This window comes from Papaver somniferum, chromosome 5 (genome assembly GCF_003573695.1).
Source record: "Papaver somniferum cultivar HN1 chromosome 5, ASM357369v1, whole genome shotgun sequence".
Lineage (NCBI taxonomy): Eukaryota > Viridiplantae > Streptophyta > Magnoliopsida > Ranunculales > Papaveraceae > Papaver > Papaver somniferum.
In genome coordinates, this window is record NC_039362.1 from 11,542,064 (window position 1) to 11,557,094 (window position 15,031).

The 15,031-nt window shown below is 36.1% G+C and overlaps 1 long non-coding RNA gene and 1 other non-coding gene across 4 annotated transcripts; both read left to right on the forward strand.

Moving 5' to 3' along the window:
- Positions 1-7,062: 7,062 nt before the first annotated feature.
- Positions 7,063-10,128, forward strand: LOC113280987. 3 transcript variants are annotated; one of them, XR_003325868.1, is made up of 4 exons: positions 7,085-7,193; positions 7,381-7,456; positions 7,571-8,736; positions 8,933-10,128. It is a non-coding gene; the product is annotated as an uncharacterized LOC113280987 (long non-coding RNA). The 3 variants fall into 3 exon arrangements; XR_003325866.1 differs by having other exon boundaries at positions 7,855-8,736; XR_003325867.1 differs by lacking the exon at positions 7,381-7,456 and having other exon boundaries at positions 7,063-7,193; positions 7,855-8,736.
- A 428-nt stretch (positions 10,129-10,556) lies between these two features.
- Positions 10,557-10,657, forward strand: LOC113284762. Its single transcript, XR_003328376.1, has one exon. It is a non-coding gene; the product is annotated as a U6 spliceosomal RNA (small nuclear RNA).
- The last annotated feature ends 4,374 nt before the right edge of the window (positions 10,658-15,031 follow it).

A 15,031-nucleotide genomic window follows, 5' to 3' on the forward strand; every position in this document is an offset into this window, starting at 1 on the left:
AATCTTATGATTGCATTCAATCACGATAGAAACAGCTAGATCAGATCACGTAACTACAAAGAAAATAATTGGGTCTGGTTCACAATCCCAATGAAGTCTTCAAGTCGTTAACCTACAGGGTCTCGGTAGAAACCTAAGGTTAAAGGAGAATCCAGTCTAGCTTATACAACTAGTATCACACATGAGGTGTGGGGATTAGTTTCCCAGTTGCTAGAGTTATCCTTTATATAGATTTCAAATCAGGGTTTGCAATCAATGTTAGATTAGTGACAAAGCATTCAATATACACCGTTAGATGAAAACCTGATTAGATTCAGCTAATATCTTTCAACCGTTAGATCGAATCTTAGCTTGTTATATACAAATGAAATATACTTCATTTAGGTTTGAGTAACCATACCTAAACGTGTACACTTAGTTGGTTCAACTGTAGTTAACCAAATGGTTAGCCATATGAACATTTTCATATCAACCTTATTCATCTTCACCATAACTAGTTCAAATGACTTCAAAAGAACTAGTTAGAGAGTTGTTCAACTGCTTAGATCTCATAGAAGTATACAGGACACAATCGAAGAACAACCGGTTTGATTCACTTGAATCGATTCATGAACTTTATAGCCACGGTTTGCAAAGATTGCATTCCTTATTATATAAAATTTTAAGTTCATGAACAGACCAATTTTAGAAAGTAACACACTTAAGTATGCGTGCTTAAGTAACCGGATTTGAGTTTGTTTAAGTTTCCAAACGCAACAGAAACTCACGGAAGTGAACTTTCCGCCAGTATGCGTATGGGTACGCATACTTAGGTAACCAGAATGATTTTGTTTCAAGTTTACAAACTCAACAGAAATTCACAGACGTGAACTTCCGCCAGTATGTGTACGGGTACACATACTCATCCAGTTTCCATCAACCAATTGTATACACACAAGTATGCACACTTTAGGTTCCCGGTTTTTGAACTTATACACTAATGTGCAAATACACTATGCTTATATCCAAAGATGGTTACATGTTCTAAACTCTCATTTCAATCATTGAAACATTCTTAGAGGATGTTATATAGAGGTTATTCACACACTATTTTTCATCAAAGCAATTTTCAAGATATAGAAATGATCAACACGACTTTCTTCACTTATAAAGATGAACTTGACCAAAGAGAAAGCTTACCAACACATATTTCGAGAAATAGATAAGCGATATAAACTCGACTCGAAATAGCAAATGTTTATAATCGAAGTATATATAGCAATACGACTTTTATCTCAGGATAGGATAGAGTAGATAGACTTTTGAGTGATAGATAAGTTCAAATGTCCACATAAATTTTTATCGATGAAGATCCACCAGTTCCTTAAGCAGTTATTCGTCTTTGCAGGATAAACGTCGTGGAGTCTAGAGCTCAACGACACTTACTATCCTAGTCCGAGACTTAGCTATAAGTAGACTATAAATCAAGAATTATAGTTTTGGCAACTAAACTTGACAATCAAGATTGAGATAGTAACGCTTGCGAGTTCGACCGAGCAGTTCTCTAACATTTTTGTTGGGTGTTTTTCACTAGAACGCACATCTTCTCTTTTACTTTCTAAATAACCCCCTTGAACGCATCATTTTTTCCTTCCATTCAAAATCATTAGCATAATGTGTGGAAGTATCAGGACCCATAATACTGTGAGCTTGAGGCTGATCCGTCATCGGTACCAATGCAATATACAAAACATCACAAGTTAGTTGATATGTACTACAATATTCGTCAGGGTCGATATGTAAAACAACAACGACCAAAGAATAACCGGCTTGGTCGAAGAATAACACAGTGCCGACCATACTACAGTCGGCAGAGTCGACGTATCAAAAAAAAATGCCGACTTAAGCATGTTTCAAATTAAGTCTCCTGTGCTGCAAAAATATTATAGTCGGCATGGTTCATATTTTTGACCTTGCCGATTAAACACTGCTCATGAAAAATCGTGGCATTATGTAATGTAGACCATGCCGATACTGGGCAGGAAAAGTGAGAAAAAAAATCCATCTTTTTGCATGGAAAAATCTCAATCTTCACCACTAAGTTGTGTACCCGATTACTTTCATCTCCCTTTTCTTCTTCTTGATCATTGGATTCTACGTTTGGTTCTAGACGGTCATCACTTCCATATCCATCTTGTGTTTGAGGAACATAAAAGTGAGAATCATGCAAATAATCCATTTGATCATGATTTGGTAGATCATCATACAAGTACTCATATGTAGGAGGAAAATTATAAGACTCACCCACTTCAAAATCCGGATTAGAATCACTCATATCCCAAATTTCACAAAACACACAACTTTCCCCACAAAACTTCCTCTACTACTTCATACTCTTTCTTACTCTCAATTATTTTCAAATCCACTCATATAAATCAACTAACTAATTCTAGTATTTTAACTAATCTAATCATTTAGTGTTAATCATTGTAGGGGTAATTTTAGCCAATTAAAAAATACGTAGTTAAGGGGTGTCTTATTTTACTTCATAATGATCCAGGTTTTGCCTTTTATTAGGTATGAGGCGCGATCGGCTTACAGGGTCTAGTCTCACGGATTCTCACAGGGTGACGGTGATCGTCAAATCCTGAAATCTAGACGGATGGGATTATTTTAAATTATCTTGGTAATCCGGGTTGTCCGTCCCATGAGCCGTAACAACTTCATATTTTCTAGTTGTCATTCTTCTCCATTTATGTTAGAGGAAGACAAAATTTTGATTCTTCTTTTTGAGGAACATAAATGCGATGCTTTTTTTTTTCTTTCTCCGGAGCAGTATTATCAAATCAAGGGGTATTATTACTTGATAAAAATTGGAGCATTAAAAATTCTAACGATGAAGAATCAGACCCAAATCCTACGATCAAATCAAAACCCATTTTTAAAACATGATGATTGAACAAAAACCCATTTTCTCTCAAGATTTTACTATTGATTTCAGAGATTTTGTTTTAATAGGACAATTAGTGGTACATTAGCGGAGAAACCCAAATCAAAAAATTGAATGCTACACTAAAGAGTCATTTAAGATATGTTGGCAATTTCATTGGATTCAATCTCTAGAGGTAATGATTTTTCACGTGGTTTAAGATCGATCTACTGGTTTAATTTCTTTTCTGAATTACTTCTACAAATTCATGGTCTTCTTCTCTAAGACCTAAATGTTATTTTCTGAGATTTTTTTACGGGGTTCATGCTACTTTCATTCCATTGTTCAAAAAGACTACTAATCAAATCAAGCAAAGTTCATCTTTGTTATCATCTAACAAAATGTCAATCTAGTGGGATTAAAATGTAGATCTCCATCTCTTTGATATATTTGATATATAGGATTTTATATTTTTCTTAATCACACCAAGAAAACATCACAGGCTTAATACTTACGAAATTCGTGAAAACATCATAGGTTCAATCAGAAACAACGGTTTCAATTTCAATTTTGATTAGGAATTCTGTAGCAAAAGATTAGATATCGTGGAATTTTTTTCACGTGGGTCACGGGTAACCCGGATTACCCATATAATTTTAGAATAATCTCATCCGTCTAAACTTCAGGATATGACGATCACCGTCGCTCTGTGAGAGTCTGTGAAACTATACCCTGTCAGCCGATCGCGCCCCATTAGAAGTTCCTATGGAATGGCCAAACACAAAGTTTGTTCATTTTGATCCCACTATGGGATGAACAAACCAAGAAAATCGATGTTCAAATGAACAAATCTGTTCATTTGAACATCGAGACACTCCACTAGGCGCGGGTCTGCTGAAATGGCGCGCGCCATGTCAAATAACTCTGGCGACATCCTGGATGACGCACGGGTTTTTAACCAAAACGCGCGTTCTGCCGCAGAGCGGCAGCATCATCTCCCTAAACGCCAGCGTCTGGATCGATGTCGCCAACGGCTCCATCTGAACGGTTCAATGATTTGGTGATCCAAAGGCTACATTTTTTTCATTCTATAAATACTCCTCATTTCAACTCTAAATTCACACATTCTACACATGCTTCTCTCTCAAATCATCTACAAAAATGCCTCCAAGAGTTCGTGCAGTTAGATTCACTCAACAAGAGGATTTAGCTATTTGTAGAGCCTTTGTTTTTCACGCAGAAGATGCTGTCATGCGTAATGTAGCCGATTCGACGTTGACTTTCTGGGAGAAAGTTTTCAGAATGTTCGCCGCTGAAACGGGGAACATCCATGGGCGTGCTTCTCATGGATTGCAGAATCGTTTTAGTGTAATTAGTACGAATGTATTGGAGTTCGTGGCCCAACTAATACAGAATCACCGAAATAAGCTCAACGGTGAAGTCGAACATGAAGTGTTTCCCAGAACTCTAGGTATGTGGCCAACATCTCACCGCGGTCGTCCTTTCGAATTCCATGCTTGTTTCAACATTCTTAGGGTGCTCAACAGATACGATCCCTACATCGCCCTAGGAATTCCACCACCCTCCGAGAATTGACGCCTGTGTAGTAGTTGTTTTAATTTAATTATTTCTTTTATTCTCATGTATGATGTGGTTGTTCAATGCAGTATGTTTTTATTTATGAAATTGATGGTGCAATGTCTAATCGAAGTGAAATTTAAATTACTTGATACTGATGGTTTTAGATAATCGTAATAACACATAATAAACAACAAATTAAATAACATAATACCATAGTGAATTGATTTTTCCAACAACTTCAATCATCCCACTCCACCAGAAAACACCTGGGACATTCCCAAAAATGCCTTCCATATGTGTCTTCTTCAGAAGAAGTCCACAAATGCATAAAATTCCGGCAACCGGGCTTTGAGCATGAACTGATTCTCTGTGGACAATGTTTGTATTCGTGATTTCTATATCCACAATGCTTGCAGTGTAATAACTCCTTCAATTTGGCTTTAAGTTTGAACTTTTTGCACATTGTTGCAATCTTTTCTTCTTCTTCTTTTTTAATCTTCATAGCATCACCTAGCATATGTGGTTCTTATGAACAATTGGGATCTTGACATTGCAAATACCTGAGATTTTCTGGTTGTGATTCAATCACCATTCTGATGCGTGGACAACCTTCCCGCGGACACTTTGAATACATCCAAGGAAATTGCATAAGACTGTGGTTACCCATGAAACATAATGGGAAAACCTCTTTTGCTTCGACACATATTATTTGCTTCGCTTTTCCTTTAGAAACACATGATGGATGATGTGAGAGATATCGTTTGGTTTGGTTTAGAGTAAAATCTAGTGATGTATTTATAATAGAATATATGCGTTGGTAATTCAAACGGGCGCTTAAAGGAAATTCTCGGGCGACTTCACTAATGTCGCCCGAGACTTTACTACGAACGCCAACGGCTAAATTTCCATTTCAAACGTCTAAATTTCCATTTCCAACGGCAAATTTTTCGTTCACAAATCCTATAAATTTTATTCATTGTACATCCAAAATCACATCTTCTTCTTGTTCTTCTTTTTTCTTATATCTCTCCTCCTCCTTTTCAGAAATGTCTCTTAGAAATCATGGTCCCAAGTTTACCGAAGAAGAGGATATAACTCTATGCAAAACATATTTCTTTCATAGGGTAATCACTGGTGTTCTTATTTCTCATGAAAGTTCTTTTTGGGAGAACGTAAATGCTCGTCAATTGCGTGCTCGTTTTCAGCATATTAGGCTTACAATCCATCCATTTATTGCTTTGGTAATAGAAATTGATCGAGAAAAGTTCAGCGGTGTAACTGAAGATGAAGTGATTCAAACAGCTCCTGATAATTGGGAGGAAGCTCACGGTAAGCCTTTTTGTTTCGAAGCGTGTTTCAGAATTTTAAAATATGGTCCATCTCAAGCACATCGTTACTGCACTCGAATGCCGCTGCCGGAATTTACAATGGAAGAAGATATTGCTCTAGTTCGATGTTGTTTACATCGTATGGCGAGACCAATGAACCATGACAATTTCTGGGAAAGAGTATTTGGACATTTTGTAGTATCGTGGAACGAATCAATAAGAAACAATAAGAGCCTAGAACTAAGAATTGTATTCATCAGCAATGAATTCAAACATTATACATAAATATTGTGGATGGTTCATCGTAGCAATTCTGGACTATCCAATGAAGAACTGAAAACCATCACTCAGACCAAGTTTACCGAAGAACGCGGGAGAGAGTTTAGGCATTTTGAATTCTATGAACTTTACAGAGAGAATGTCGCTGGATTTGATGCAGTTTGATGTTTTTTTTGTGGTTTATTGTTATTTGCAAGTTTAATAAATTGTAATAAATTTCACTTTTAATCTGAAGTGGAAATCTATTTTAAAAATATAAACATTTTCATTCATTGATATTACTGCCAATTCTTTTACAAGATATAAACTTAGAAAATAATAAAAACGTCAATGAAAATCAAGTACAAGTTTTGGCCTCATGTTTATCTTCATTTGACGCGCTCTTTGACAGTTTCACCTTTGTTTTTGAATTTTTTGTTGTTAACTTTCAAAACTGGAGCTCTTCTTTGCCTTTTAGTGGAACATTTTCTTGGAGCAACAACTTCTAAAACTTGCACTTCCCTTTTACAATTCTCAATCTTTTTAAAACCCCCACATATCTTAGAAACAACAGCTTCAAGTTTTGCATCGCAAAAAAGTGTGATCGCCTTTCCAGCCATTTTAGAAGAGAAAATTCAAGTGAACTTTGGTGTGAGTGAATTGTTCGAAGATGATGGTAATTAATAGAGGGAAAAAGTAATGTTCGAAAATTTAAAAACTATCCGTTAGCGTCAGCACCAAAAACTCGGGCAATGGCACTGGTGACTCCACGTCACCCTTCCTGACGCCAATGTTTACGTGCAGGACGCCAACGTTTTGCCATTGAGCGCCAACGTATGTATCCAGGTCGCGCGCCTATTAGCCTATCGCCCAGTGTTTTTCCATAGTGGAAAACCCAGTTTGGCCATCCAATATGGCTGAACAGATTTTTATTTTTGGCCATTGCCCTTAGCTATACCCTAATTTGCCAAGGTTCTTTTATAAGACGTTTTTTCTTTTCTTTCTTAAGGTTTTTTTGTTTAACTTCTAAGATATGTTCTTCTCCCTCGACTTCTCCCTCTGAACCAGAAACTCTCCTCGCCTCTCATATCTTCTATCTTCTTTTCTTTCATTTTGAGGTAAGGGTTCCTCCTATTTCATTTCTAGTCTAACTGCCTTTATGGAATTATTTTTCGGTCGAATTAAGGTTTTAATTTGATTCCAATGATTTACGGTTTCATCTCTTGTTACAAAGTTTGAAACTTTACCAGTGATAAGAGTTAAGTAGAGTCTGATTATTTCCCAAATTTTTATTTTTCCAAATAGAATATGATGAGATCCCGTTGTTAGTGAAAAGAGGCAAATTTGATAATGGATGTTTCTGATTTGATTTGTGTTTATGGTAATCTCTTCTCTTTTTGATTTATGTTTATTTGTTTTTGTGGTAAATCCTTAATTTTCTTATTTGTTTACCATCTACTAATTTTTATCATCATCCTATATATTTTAATGGCAGTTCTGTATTTACTGATCAATATCTCTTATTTGGCCGGCCGATTGGAGAAATAAAATAAAAATCTCTTATGTGTTTCCTAGGCCTGATCTCTATTTGCTATTATGTGAGTTTTATTTGATAAAATAAAATAAAAATAGATGTACTAAAATTTGGTTGATGTATTTATCTCGTCCTCTTATTTTACTGACCTGCAACTGAAGGTTTATTGACAAGCTCCGGTTTTGGAAAATGCATTTGCGTAATACAATATGAGTTTGATGTTCTAAAAGTTTTTGGTGTTACAGCTTCTGTGCTCAAAATGAGGTTCCGTGTTTTTATACATACGTGGAAGTTCATGACTTCATATTCTAGATGATAAGAAGCTGGGATGTCAACTTGCCGTTAGAGAAGATTTGATTGGCCAATCTGCAAATGATGCTGCTAAGGCTGAGACGGTTCTATTATTTCTGCCTCAAAAAATCTATTCTATATCTATCTTACTCGTATGATTTTGATTTTATCATCTCATTCATTGCTGGCTTCGTACCCTTTTTCCCTTTTCTAGCTTCCAAGTTGAAGTCTCAGGTCCCATTGGTTAACAGATGTTTACTGATAATTTTCGTCTGGAAAATGTGAAAATACTTGTATTTCATTCAAATGGAAACTTGATATGAGGTACACGACATTGTGACAATGCCTCTGACATGTTGATATAGAGATAACTATGAGTGATCTTCGGATTTCAAAAGATTTTTGTTATAGGGAAAGCTGATTTATTTAGGGGGAAAGCTATTGTTATTAGATATGTACAGGGGGAAATAATAGCTATTGTTATTAGATAACTATGAGATAACTTGTTGCTGCTCTCTGCATTACCCTATTTATTTCTTCCATGTTTGATTGTTCTTAGCATCAAAATGAATAGCTTAAGAGAATTACAACTTTATAGGGCAACTAGACATATTAAAAACAATTTGAATGTCAACATTTTAAATTTCTGAACTGAATGTGTTCGTATATTACGGTTGCATGTGCTTTGCATTTTTTCTGAATAGTAACGAAGTTAACGTTCTGTTTAATGAAGATTTGAAAATATTATCGGGGTTTAATGTTCTGAGCATTGGTTTCTTTTTATAGCTTTATTGGGTTCGTGTAGGCGAGTTGGATGCAGGGAAAAATTGGATTAGGTATAGTCTTTTAGTCGTTCCTTTGCCTTTTTTTATGTACTTTGAGCTGCCTTCTTATGGGCATTCGAGTAACAAGACCATTTTGAGATATAGTGGATGTACTAAATTTTAGTTGATGTTGTATTTATATCATCCTCTTATTTTGCTGACCTGCAACTGAAAGTTTATTGACAAGCTCCGGTTTTGGAAAATGCAGTTGCGTAAGACAATGTGAATTTGGTGTTCTAAAGATTTTTGGTGTTACTGCTTCTGTGCTCAAAATGAGGTTCCGTGTTTTTATATATTCGTGGAAGTTGATGTTCTAGATGATAAGGAGCTGGGATGTCAATTTCCGTTAGAGACGATTTGATTGGCCAATCTGCAAATGATGCTGCTAAGGCTGAGATGGTTTTATCATTTCTGCCTCAAAACATCTATTCTATATCTATGTTACTCGTATGATTTTGATTTTGTCATCTCTTTCATTGCTGACTTCGTACCCGGAGGAAAAGGTTTTCCCTTTTCTAGCTTCAAAGTTTAAGTCTCAGGTCCCACTGGTTAACAAGTGTTTACTGATAATTTTTGTCTGGCATATTTGAAAATATTTGTATGTCGTTCATGGAAACTTGATAAGGTAGACGACATTGTGACAATGCCTTTGACATGTTATATGAGTGATTTTTGGATTTCAAATATCTATTAGTAATTTTCAAAGCTTCTACTCAGTATCATTTTCTATGGTTCGTATTGTGCAGTATTTTGTGTTTTGCTTCTTTAATTTTATCATTTTTGTGGATGGGGAAACATGTCGGCCGAATCATCACCAACTTGCATTCTTATATAACAGTTCAGTTACTGCCATTGACATTTACAAGGGATATGAAGTTATGTTGCATTCTTACATTCTTGCTCTTTTACCGCAGGTAAATATCAACGTTCTTTTAGATGGAAATGGGTTCGGAAGAAGAAGGAATACCATGCTCTACACAGTGCGTAGAGGAAGGACGACCGCACGACTATTAACCGTATAGGGTTAATATTTCTACATCTAATTTACACCATTTTTGGAAGCACAGTGATATTAGATGTACAGATCTAACACAATTCGACTTGTGCAGCAAGCTTTGATAAGCATGTTTAGAATATGACTGCACCATCAAGGTCGCTTTCGAGCAACAAATTAACTAAGACAACTTCACAGATTAGATATCAGTAATTTGGTTTAGCCTCGGGCCAGAATAAGCTGCATTTCTTATCCTTGCGCTGCCGTTGAAGAGTTTTTATTTCTTGTGAAGCACTACTGAGTCTGAAGGAAGGGTTTGTATAATCTTTTTATTTTGAGGCTTGTCTTCTACAGAAAATTTGGCCCAACCCCTCTATTTACGTGAAAGTTGTTTTCCCTTTCTTCTTTTATGTGTTTTCTTGCGTGAATTCATAAGATTTTTGTTAGAGGGAGATAAAAAAAAAATGATCCCAGGAGAGCAGAACTCAGTAATCGATTCACTTATTAGGACAAATTTAATTAATTTATTTATTTTTCAAACTCCGACTGAACCACTGTGGCTGGTGGATGCTTCAAAAAAGAAGATGGAGCTGGTGGTCACATTATCTACCAAAAGTACCCAAAATAGTAAAGTCCGTCCTAAGTCATGTCAGTTCCCAAGAACTGACAGTGTAACTGTTCCTTGTCTGTCTTGGACTCTTGGACGGAGCTGACAGAATAACTTTTACTTAGCCGAGCTGTCGGATACACAAAACTGACAGTACACACCTTCTGTTTCTATCTCTCTGACAATTTTATTTCTCACTGAAAGTGACATTGACTTTCTCTACGGCTAACTATTCCCTTCCTGTACATACAATAAAATTGGAATGATAAACTGAAGATTAGTATGGCCCCGCACTAGGATGACACACAAATCGGGAAATGGCCCAAAGAAAAAGTTGACTGCTGAGAACCGGCAGCGGGTACGTTTTGTAATTCGAAAAACATTGATGTATGTTTATCATGTTTCTTCTGGGATCAGGATTTATTGGCTAATGGAGTTTTTTTATGTTATTGATTTTTTCTTAGTTTATACTTTTTATTTTATTTTATTCTTTTATTGGTGTTTGAGATCAAGGTCTTCTCTTCAATTATTCTACTGGAACAAAAATCTTTTGAGTTATCTTGGATTGTCAATGGTAAATCAAAAGATTTGGAAATTTTAGAGAGGTACAAAGGAAACAATATCGGATCTTCTGAGAAATTCTTTGGGTTATTGCAGGGAAGTGAAGATTCTGGGTTTCACGGCGCTGAACAATGATGTTGGAGAGGTGCTAGCGGCTCTCGAGGGGTGGAAATGGGGTCTACAACTTCAAGATACCACCATCAACATTGAAGCTAACAACACCAACCTCACCAGACTCATTTCGGATCTCCCAAGTAGTATGCATTGGCAAGCTAAAGCTATGCGGGAAGATAGAACTCCAAATTATTTATTTTTCTCTTCTCTTTCAAGACATTTTATTTACTCTTCAGTTAGTAACTCTGCAAACCAGGCAACAATTGCATTAGCTACTGCTTCTGCTAATGCAACAACTACCTGTAACTTTGTGGGTTACCCTCCGTCTTGTATTTTTCATCTTTTAGATCAGGATAGATTGAGCAACAATGCTCAAAATTATCAACACCAAGTTTGTTTTGATTTTTAAGTTAATCTAAGGCTTTTCTTATCAAAAAAAAAAAATCCCCTTTGATACCGTTAGTTAGATTTCCATCATCACTTTGGAGGCGGCAAAGATTCAAACAAATCAAAAATGGTCCCGAAGATTTCATCAAGTGATACTCCTTGTTGAGATGCTCTCTAACAAAAATGGAAACTACTTAAAGATTATGATAACTTCTTCATACTCAAAGCAAAGATTTATTTATATTCTCAAAGGTAGTGAAGGTTCTATTTGGAGTACTTTTTGTACATCTTTCTTTATGCCGAATAATTCTACAACATCACTAGATATTCCAATTCATTCTCCCAAGGTTCAAGCGTCTTATCAATATCCTATAGTTGGTCAGTCTCCAAAGGGTGCGTTTTGCTCTTTAGGAATATCAGTAGTAGTTCACTACTCTCATAATGGATGGAACAAAATAGCAGGTGGAATGTCAAAGCATTTTGGTTGGTTTGGAATTTTAAGCTGACGAGTATAACTGGAAAACTGAGATTTTTTTTTAGAAAATTCACCTGATACTTTTAATTTCTTTGCTAAACAATAAAAGTTTAACGTGGGCAAATCTAGCCTCTCATTAAGCCCATGGAGTCCAGAGACTTCTTTTGTTAAAAAAGAATTTCTATACTGAGGATAGCCACTGGATCGGTAATAGAGGACTTTCTCTAAATTTGTGGAAGTTAAGCATTATTGAATTGGTATGCAGTCCTTGGGGTAAATTAGAAGATATTTGAAAATGCGGGAAATACCAAATACACCCAATTTTTTTGTTCGGGAACCTGTGTAGACAAAACTGAATACAATAACAGGTAGAACATCTGAAATATCCTTGGAAATATTTATATAGAGAGTCTTACATCAACCTCTACTCAACCAGTATGTATATATACACAGAGTTCGTGAACCTGATTTTAAGAAGAGTACTTAGACGATCTCAAAAATAAATATCCAAGATCAATTTAGTTGTATCCAGATAATCTAATCGGAATTTTGCCAAGTGATTAAACTTGTTATCTATTTTTAAAGATACAGATTCTACAAACAAGTCTTGTAATCGATTACAATTAAGTGGACATGTATATTTAGATTGAATACGTACAAACTTGTGTTAATCCAATTATAAAGATAAACAATAGAATGCGAAAAAACAAAAACACAAGATACCAAAATTGTTGTTAACGAGGAAACCGTAATAGTAGGAAACCCCGAGACTTCATCCATAATTGAACACCAACTGTATTAAGCTGCTTCAAACATTAGCCCACTATAATACTTCAGACTGGAGTGTAGTTGAGACTCAACCCGTTTAGATCAAAGATCAAGGTGGGGAAATTTGTTTGCAATATACAAAGCTGGCAAACCTCACAAATCCGAAATTTACGACTCCTAAAGAGCAGTCTAGATTTTGATCACCTCTCAAGAACAATCTTCGAAAAATCAATTAAGATTAGTTTTCAGATATCTATCTTGAGGAATCACAAAGTCTAAAAAGAAAAGAACTTTATGATTACTATATATGTTTCCTGAAAGAGATTATGAAAACCTCGATAACAAAAAAGAAGGATCAGGATACATGAACTACCGAGGTAAAGATAGTCGGACCTAGATTCACGAATCCCCAAAGTGAAGTCTTTTTGTCGTAGACCCAATTATGTTTCCCAAAGGAAATCTAGGTCAATAGAGGACGAATCTAGAATCAACTAGGATACCAAGTGCCAGAGATTGAATTTCACAGTCGAAAGATCATCTCTATTTATAGTTTTTCCAAGACCAGAGTTTTCTTAAAATTCAAGCTAAGATAACTTGAGAATCAAGCGAACACAATTCTTGACAAATACAATAGAAGACTATACAGACCGGTTCTGGAAACGTGTTTAATGGCGGTTCGGTTTGGCAACTTATCCAAAAAACTAAAAATAATTTTTTGTTAATTTAAACACCTAAGATTGTAACCATGATGCACACACATAAGTGTTTAAATGATCAATGAAGTCTTCAAAGTGTTTAAGAGAGTTCTATAAATGCTAAACATATTAAAAGCAAGTCTTTGAGCATTTGCTAAAATATAAACTGGGACAGCTGGTAGAGCGGTTCGTGATCCGTAGGTTTATTCACGAGTCATGGTGCAACGGTTCGTGAACCGGGTTCGTCAACCTTAATACACTACCGAACTCAGTTGGCAACGGTTCGTGACCCAGGTTCGCCAACTACTAGTTGTTATAGCATTGCTCTGTTGAGCTCACAAGTGTTGCTACCGCAATCTTGTTATCAAAACTTTATCTTGATTTCTAGTCTACAATTAGTTAAGTTTCGAATTAGGATATAAGTGTAGTAGAGATACACATCACGGTAGTCATCATTGTGTTTTACCATTTGAAGGCGAAGATCAACTGAAACTTTTGGAGAACTTCTTCAACAAAAGGTAAGTGAAGATTGAACCACCTATATCTCAAGTTATATTCATCTTTCTATTTATGATACTATGTCACATGACTAATTAGACTATCATGCATAAACAAGAATATCGAGTCAAGTTTATCTTGGTAATTAGTTCTCGAAATATAATGACTAAACTTAATGAACATTTGTTCATACTTGACGAATTTAGATCAAGGAACAATTTGTTGTTCAAAATCAAAATCGTGATTCAAGTTTTATCATTCTGAAATAGCCCGGAACAATGATATGTGCCATTGATGTTATTTTGTAATGTTTCGAATCGATTTAGAGAAAATATAAAACTACTGTAAATTCGGATATAAGACAGTATGACTTCAGTCTTCAGCAGCCGCTCTGCTTCAGCGTTCTCTCCATAAGCTGTTCCAGGATCCGAATCCAAAGATTTAGCGTTTGACTTCTTAAGTTTCAACATTCTCTCCAAGAGCCGAAGCTGCTTCAATGCCGCTTCTTTCTTCAAAGGGTCGTACCACCACGCTCCCCGTGTCAAGGATCATGATCATATCCAGCTAATCTTCATAGTCGTGGCCGCCTTTTGATCAATCTCGCCAAAAACTTGTGATCAGGGACAGTTTGCTCGCTTACGCATCCATCCAATCTCTTTAGTTCCACGGAATCCCATATAATTCCAGCCAATCTACTTTGTTACCACGACAATGTAGTCTCTTCTGATTACATCTGCTACCAAGAACTGTTGCACTCATTTGTTGATACCAGCCAGAGCTTCACCACAGCAGCAATCACTACAAAGATGGAAACATCTAAACCATACTTGAGGAATGAGGATATACATGAAATTCCTTTACTGTCAAAGCTCAGAAGATACAGTCAGCCAAAAATCCATAGCCACAACAAGGTCATCTACTCTTCGAGGATGCAGCGCAAGAATATCATCACCTCTCTGTCTAGAAGACGCGTTCAACACTTTATGAGACCGCGGAGGATCCCAAGCCTGCTCAGAGGAAAACAACTTCAGAAACTAAAGAAAAATGCGATCGTTGACTGCTCATCGCACTCAACGACCATCAAAAACTCATGAGATAACTCCAGAGACGCGACTGAGACATTTTCTTGAATAAATAGAGGAAGCCACGATAAACAACATAACTCTCTCATTTCTACCTCTTCGTTATCCAGAATATTTCGTTCATGT